Source organism: Erithacus rubecula (assembly GCF_903797595.1).
Source record: "Erithacus rubecula genome assembly, chromosome: 4".
Lineage (NCBI taxonomy): Eukaryota > Metazoa > Chordata > Aves > Passeriformes > Muscicapidae > Erithacus > Erithacus rubecula.
The window spans coordinates 14443451-14451454 of NC_136686.1; positions in this window are offsets into that span (position 1 = coordinate 14443451).

Here is an 8004-nt window from a genome sequence, read left to right on the forward strand (position 1 = left end):
AAACTCAGTACAGAGCATAGCTCTGCTCATATATTCCATTCAAGTGCCAGCTACAGTCCTAAAATTCCATTGTATTTGTCTAATTCCTAAGACTCACTGATTTCAGTACATGGTGTGAGTATGAAATTAAAATTACCCCTTACATCTCTGAAAAACCACGGCACTCTTATATTAGGCAGAGATTTCTCTCCTAACTGGAATCAGTAATGACCTGTGCTCAGTGCCATGGAATGCCCAATGCAGCATTGCAAAAAACACACACGGAAAATTACCTCAGTGATTAAAACTCAGCCAGTCGGAAGCCTTTGGGTCTGCAATATCATTCAAACTGACAGAATAAAAATGTTTGACCTGATCTGTCATGTTGCAGCACTGAACATCTATTTATGACTGTCTGACTTCATTCCATCGGACAGTTTCTTATGCCTCCAGAGTTGCCAGGAAGTCCCACATTGTTTATAGCTGTTTATCCTGTGGTGCTGGAAGAGTGGCTCTGAAACACAGGCTCAAGTCTTCACCTGAGAGAAAATTTAAAAAAAAAAAATTAGGTTCAGAGAACCAGGAACATTGAAGCATCTCAACTGCTTATGTTGTTTATGAAGCAAAAGCCTATTTTCAAGTGTAACTGAGAGCCAGAAATTCAATTCCTCTTGGCTTTCTTTACAAAAAAACAGAATTTTCAAAATGGTGCCTGTAAGCAAATTAAGTCCCAAATCCTCATTTCTTGACTCACCCAAACTGTCATTTGCAATAAATAACTAGAGCTGAGAGGCAATATTCCCTTAGAGTTGGACAATAGTATGAGGAAACCTGATATTTTTCACCTTCAGGCAGCAACCTTGCAAAAAATTTACACACTTACAGGTCCTCCAGGACAGTGGTGTTTGATCCAGCATGTTTTACAAGGAACAAAGAATCTTGTAGGTACCTTCGACCTTACAAAATTAGTAAACCAAGCTCCTGTTCTATCTGCTCCCTTGTTACCCACCTTTCTCTTCTTTGAAAATTTACTTTGAAAATTTACAGCTCTCATGACTTAACACATGGAGAAACTGGGGTACAGGTTTCAACAGTTCCAAAATGGGCGAGAATGGTGTCCCCTTCCTGTGCTTCTCAGCCTTCTCAAACAGAGCTGATGTCAAATTAGTTGAAGGACAAATTCTCCTGCTACTCTGGAAGGACAGAAAAAGCTTTTGTTTTCATGGTCTTTGGAACCTTAGCAATATCTCTGGCACTTGTCACAATAATGAAATTGAATCAGCTTCAAATTTGGCTCATGCTTGGGGCGAAAAGAAGGAGAAAAGGAAACACCCAGCCAGAAACATCAGGTTCTCATCCAATATAAGATAGTTTGGAATTGACATAGCTGTCATGTTAGGACCAGAAATCATGGGCACAAAAGCCAAAATTGCAGTGAGAGACATCTCTTCTCTCATCTTTGAATTCTTGTAATAAAAAAATATAAACACAAACTACCAAAAATAGCGTGTAGGAGGTAATGGTGCAAGTGGGAAAATATCCAGCTTGTAGGAAAAGAAAAGGAATTATCTCTTCAAAATTCTAATTCAGACATAATAATGACAGCTGCTAAATTATCCATGAAAGACAGAAAAATGATTAATCATTTCAATACAGTTCACAAACTTTAGTTCACCTCCTTCTCAGTTTCCAAAGAGTTAAATGAAATGTTCTTTTAGGTTATGTACAAAGGATAAATACACTCTCATTCTGTGTCTCTCCATCTCTGCTAATTATATTAGTCCTCGTAATCTACAAGTGGTCAGGTGGTGAACTCAGTACATTTGAATCTTTTTCAGGGGAGGGCACTTGAGAACAATATTTCCTAATGCTTGCCTGTTTTTGTTTTTCCAAACAAGGAAAGGAAAGAAAAGACAAAAAAAAAAAAAAAAAAAAAAAAAGAGGAAAAGGAAGAGAAAAACATGAAAAAGGTTGTATTCTGTGATTATGTGAACTAGGCAGCTGAAATGAGAGATAGGTAGAAGCCTGGGCTGTTTAATCTTCTCACTTCAAATCAGTCATCAATAGTCTTGTGTGTGAATTTTCACAGCCTGCTTCTCATAAAAGTGATATTCTCTCCTAATTTTAGAGGGAAAATCTGAGTTCTGTCCATTCAGTGAATTCATTAAATGATACAAAATAGTTAGAAAGCTCTAGACATTTTATCTTGATCTTTCTCTTCCTAAGGACAATAGTAACCAGGTTTAAATTGTCTCTAGATATTAAATCCCTTTGGGGAAGTGTTTACACTAAGGAGAAGTGAATCTGAAAATTGACTACCAAGATTAAAATACATGGAAGCCTTTAAGAAATGGATTTCAGAAATTCAAATTCAAGATCATAGTTGATTGAGGTTTCATACTTGCTAGCCCAGCACATTTTCCCTTGTCCCTGGAGAAGATTTTAGCAGAAATGAAGAGAGAATCAGTCTGTACCCAGCCATGAGGAAATAAGCCAGCACTTGGAACAAAGGTGAGAAGCAAGCCCACTTGGTTTCTTATCTGATGCTGTTAAGGCACATATTTGCCTCCTTCAGCATTTTATACAAGTCATTTCTCTCCTTCTCAAACACAAACCTCTGCAAGACATAGAGTGTGGATACAAACTCAAATAAGCATTTTAAAAACATTTAAAACTGTGGAGGGGAAGAGGAAAAGGAGCTTATAAGAAGGGTTTATTGCTGAGTACCATTATCTTGTTTTAATCAGTAATAATTTGTGGATTTTAGTCTTCCAGCCTCAACACAATGCTGTTTAAAATTATTTTACTTTGTTTCTTTAGTATTGGTTACCACTGGTGGTCCAATTGTATGGGCTCATTGCAATTTCCAGCTTCCTGGAACATCCATACCCAGAGGATATTATAGTACACTGATATTCATGTAAATTCGACCGCACACACAAGCAAAAAATAGATTACACATAGTCTCTGAGTCACAACTAAGCTTAGCTGAGTGCTTAGGTAAAGAAGGGGCATGAGGAGTGAAATTGAGGAGTAAATGAAGCCAGCAAGGTGGGCACAAAATTAAACCGTAGCTGAGGTGAATGTGGTACCCTGGAATCTTGCTGAGTTTGGAAAGCAACAATGGAGAGTTCAAATATAAGACAGTAAGTCACCAGACTCCTTGTGGCACTTTAAATCAGACTTTTTGTAATGGAGATAAAAGTAATAGCATTCCTTCAAAAATAGGTTTTGTAGACAGGACATCTCCCATAGAGATGTTCTGGTGAGTCTAAAACAGAAGGAAATGTTTTGACAGACTTATTGTCAGTTCTGATTTTTTTCAGGTCACCTGAATTTCTTTTTTTTTTTTTTTTTCTTTTCTCCTTTTTATTAATCAAATATTCTTGGTTTAGTAGTGTAACTTGTTCAAACAAGATACTCACAGTTCTAGCTCCCAATAAAGTGGTCTACACTAGGCTTGATCCAAAAGAAAAAATTATCTGTGAAGCCCTGTGCCCATTATGTGTAATTGCATCACATTTGTTGACAAAACTCCTGCCTTGCAAATCTGGTTAGAATTTGAAGTATGAGAAATTCAGATTCAAGTTCCATCTTTGCCTGGCTCTCAGTATCTGAAATTAGTGTCTCAACTCTTCAAGAATCCAAAGAGCCAAAATGGAGCAGCTCTTGTTCTGCTGCAGTGTCATCAACAGATGGTCTATCAAATATTTACAGTTCTAAACCAATTAAAGCTACTGCCAAGTGCTTTTGTTGCTAAAGCACCCTTTACAAAATATTATTGAGCCATCTCTAAAAACCAAGCACATAATTAAACCCTTTGCATTGGTGCAATATGCCTGTTCAGTCCTTCAGTCCTCTTTTAAGATGTGATATACATCCCATCAACCACATGAAAGATTCATGGGCTATGACCCATTCCCAGCACATATGGTTTGCTATTAAATCTTCCATAACCAAGACAAGTGTTGTCTTGGAAATAAGGAAAATATGCTATCATTAAATCACAATTTTATAGGCATGTTGTTAAATAGTTTAGCAGCCTGTCTGTCACAAGGGAATAATCATGTATAGATATGAAACTCTGAGGACTATTTTCTATCCAAATATTGAAGGAAGAAGTGAAGGGGAATAATTTTGCTAGTTTTCAAGATTTCTGAGAGCCCATCATACGGTAGGACTGAAGAGCAGCAATTAAAAATGATTCAAGTGGTAAAAGAAATTGTACTTAAAAAGTAAAACAAATGCAGCCATAAATCTGTGGTGCTAGTAGTACACTCTCTTATGCACTTTTCTCTCAGCCTGAGAATGTCACAGTTTTATGATTGATTTTTTAAAAACTGCCAATAGTATCATATAATATCACTATGTTTCCATACAGTTTATTTCAAAGCTATGCAATGACTAAATTAGATTCATGAATGTGTTTGAAGTAGGCCTGGCCAGGACACAAGATCAGGATGATCTGGAGATATTTTGGGCAAATTCAAGATACCAATTCTTCAATCACACCTGCCCACTGGGAGCTGAGCAACTGTATTTTTTTCAGATCTATGAACTGTGTACTCACAAACCTGAATATGCCATGAGTATGAAAATTAAGTTTTCTAAAGACTATTTCAATGGGTCAGTGGTACCAATACCTCTTTTCACTAATGCCTTTCATTGTGCATAACCACACTGTTGTCTTCCCTTGGATTTCTGCTTGTTTTTTTTTTTTTTATTTAGTTACTTCCTCAGCCTTGCCTGCCAGCTCATTTATCTTTACCTTATTAAAAACATAGGTTTCAGTCTGAGAAAAAGGGATTGCATGGGTTTGATAGTGACACATTTAAGATGATCTTGGAAGCTAACAAAGGGTTGTCTGACCATTGAGAATAGCATGGGGAGAGGACTAGACAGAAAAAGCATGTTTGTCTTCTGCATTTTAAGAAGTCAAATAGATCACACCCAATTTGCACACCAATTGCAGTATCACTTTCCCACAAGGTTTTTGACAGCTTTAAAAGACATTTACACAGATTAGAAAGATTAATACCCCTACTTCAGCAATTATACATTGCATATATCCATTTCTACAGGAGCTGATCCTGCTAAAACACACATTTTCTGTTTTAAAATGGAGTTGAACCGTTTTGAAGTTGAAGCAGCATTGTCTGCTCTATTTCAAGTGCCCTCTGTGCCATCCTGATTTATCCCAACTGCCAAAAGCAACATCAATTTGAGCACAAATTAGACTCTGGTTTTTTTCCACTCTTTTAATTAATTTGATCATCTTAGCTATTCCTTTCAGGAGCTAAGGTTTTGTCCACAATTATTTAAAGTGTCACTTCTGATTATAAACAAAGTACATTTTTTTGCTATGGGTAAAACTTTGGGGCTAAAAAGGTGTCTCCTTCATGCACTTCAGAAGTGAGATGTGTCAGTACCTTAAAGGTTCTTTTGCCTGTGGGTGTCCATTCCCTTCACCAGCTGTGAAGGCATTGCTGCATTGCTCATTGGCTTGTTTATTTTTAGAAGGATGTTGACGGCTCTTTGAAGGCCATCTTTGAAAGCTCTTTGTGGGGAAATACATATCCATGAAGCAATGTTAAATACCCACCATATCTTCTCTCAAACTTCACAAGTTTGTCAGTTTTTGGCCTCTACACTAAATACAGACAGCTGTGATTCTGCCAGTCTGTGGACAAAAAGAGGTGAAAAATATATTATTTATAATATAAGTACCTTTAATTGTTGTTCAAATTCCTCCTTACAAGTTTAGTGTACCGTAAGTAATTCACTTGACCAGAGAATACCATTGCCAGACATCTGAGTTAGACTTTCTGGGTTATACTGCAACCTAAATTAAAATCCAAAACAACACAACACCCCACATCATAATTTGGTCTGGCAAAAGGACCATGAGCTTTTTTTGACCTGATAGCATAAAACACGAATTTCACAAACTTTCTCCTCCATCAGGCTCTTTTGGCCTTTAAATTGCAAAAATTTTGTTTTGAGGAAAAATAGGTATATGGTTCTTAAGAAGAAAAACAAAAATATTACCCAATTTTTTAATAGCAGAGAGAAGGAACAAGAGTTTTAGAAAAGGTTTCAGTTCTTATGTTAATTTCAACAGCCACAAAATTTATAAAAAACAAACAAGCAAACAAAAAAACCCCTGACAAATATTTTCTGTAATTTTTCAACTTATTTGCTGTCTTTTTATTAAACTAAATTTATGAGAGGACATCTTGAAGAAAATATCACAGATATTTCAGTCATTTGGCTGATTTTTAGTCATTCATATCTCTGTTAAATTACAGCAGCAGTATCCCTGCCAAAAACTTTATCCTTTTCCATACCACAGTCCACTCAGACAGCTCAACCAGCCACTATTAGGTGGCTGAATTAAAAACAAAATCACTAAAGTATTTCTGAAATCTCTGAAGAGCATCAGGACTGTTCTTGCCTTGGTTTCTGATCAGATAATTTATTTCTGTTTAGGAGTCTGTAAGATGTGTGATAATGCTGACACTGGATGGATCTGCCACTGCTACCTTCAAAATTTTTGTCAGACAAGAAGCTGTCTGAAAATAGAGCTTCTCACATATAATCAACAAAAAGACAAATATAGAAAAACTGTTTATAGGTGTGGAGGGTGTAAATAATGGAAAAGACATTGTAGAAACTTCAATATTTATCATCATAGGGATGTGATCCCAATCCAGACACTGAATTGCCATGGAGAAGGTGTTCTCACAGGCACTGATTTTAGAACGTGGGAATTTTATGCTTTCCTTCCACTAATATTCTTTCAAGAACAGCATGGCAAAATCAATGCCTGGAACACCCTGTTCTTTCTAGTCTTTCAGCTCAGCTGACTTCTAATTTTCACAAGCACGAGAAGTCTCACAAGCAGCAGCCAGAGCTGTAAGTAATGCAAACCCAGCCACACATACTGCTCATTTCTGGGAACATTCCTTCTGTTGGCAGCAACACTTCTGTCTCTTACCCTAGATAGAAGGAAAAGAAAATATCTTGCTTATACAGAGGCATAAGTCAGGTCATACCCCTTACTGTCCCATTCAGTATTTGTTGCTGGTATATAAATTTCAGTTTTGTAGCAAGTATGCTCTTATTAAAGGTTAATCAATGCCATATATGGACTTTGATAAATCAAGAAAAAAAAATCTTAAAAGTATGTAAAGGGAATTGAAAATAATTTTAAAAAGAAAAGAAAAAAAACAAACAGCAGGTGACTGATGTTGAGATACCAGATTTTAAATTCCACGGGATTTGACTTATTTAAGGAAAAATCTATAGCCAAAGCAAAGACATTAGGAGGCCAAGATGCCAAAATTAATATAAACCGTCTCACAATAAAAATTATGATAAACTTAGAATACTATGCAGAAATACAAATTTTTATAGGAAAGGACCATGTGCTCAAGTATTTTCTGTGTCTTGCTTCCACTTTTTGATATACCAAAGTTATGTGTAAAAAAAAAAAAAAAAAAAAGATTCTTTACATGAATTTTTTTTAATAAATTAGGAAAAATTAAATTCAATTTAATGGAGGGAAACAAATTTTCTCACAAAATATGTGTCACATAAACACCATCTCTATATGCTGCTGCAAATATGCATTTTCCCAGCATGAAAAGCACTTGGACAATGTACATCTGCTGAAAGAACAACCAGAACTTAGTGATCCTCAAACCTGGGATTGGAAGGATTTTTTAAAAAGACTTGGGACTTTAAATGAGCATTTTGTAGCTATTGCTCATAACTGTAGGGGCAGCAAGACCCTTAGGAAAGTGTCTTTCTTACCCTATTTGCATTTTCTTCTTCTCTTTCTTCTAAATGTAATTGTTTAGCAGGGAATTTAACTAATACATCCCTTCATAACCAGGGTCATTTATAAAATGAGGTGGATATTAGGTTCAGGACTGACTTCCAGCAGAGAGCTTTTTTTTATTGTGGTGTGTTTTCTCCCATAGGGTGATGACTCCTTGAAAAATGTTTGGCACAGACAGCCTA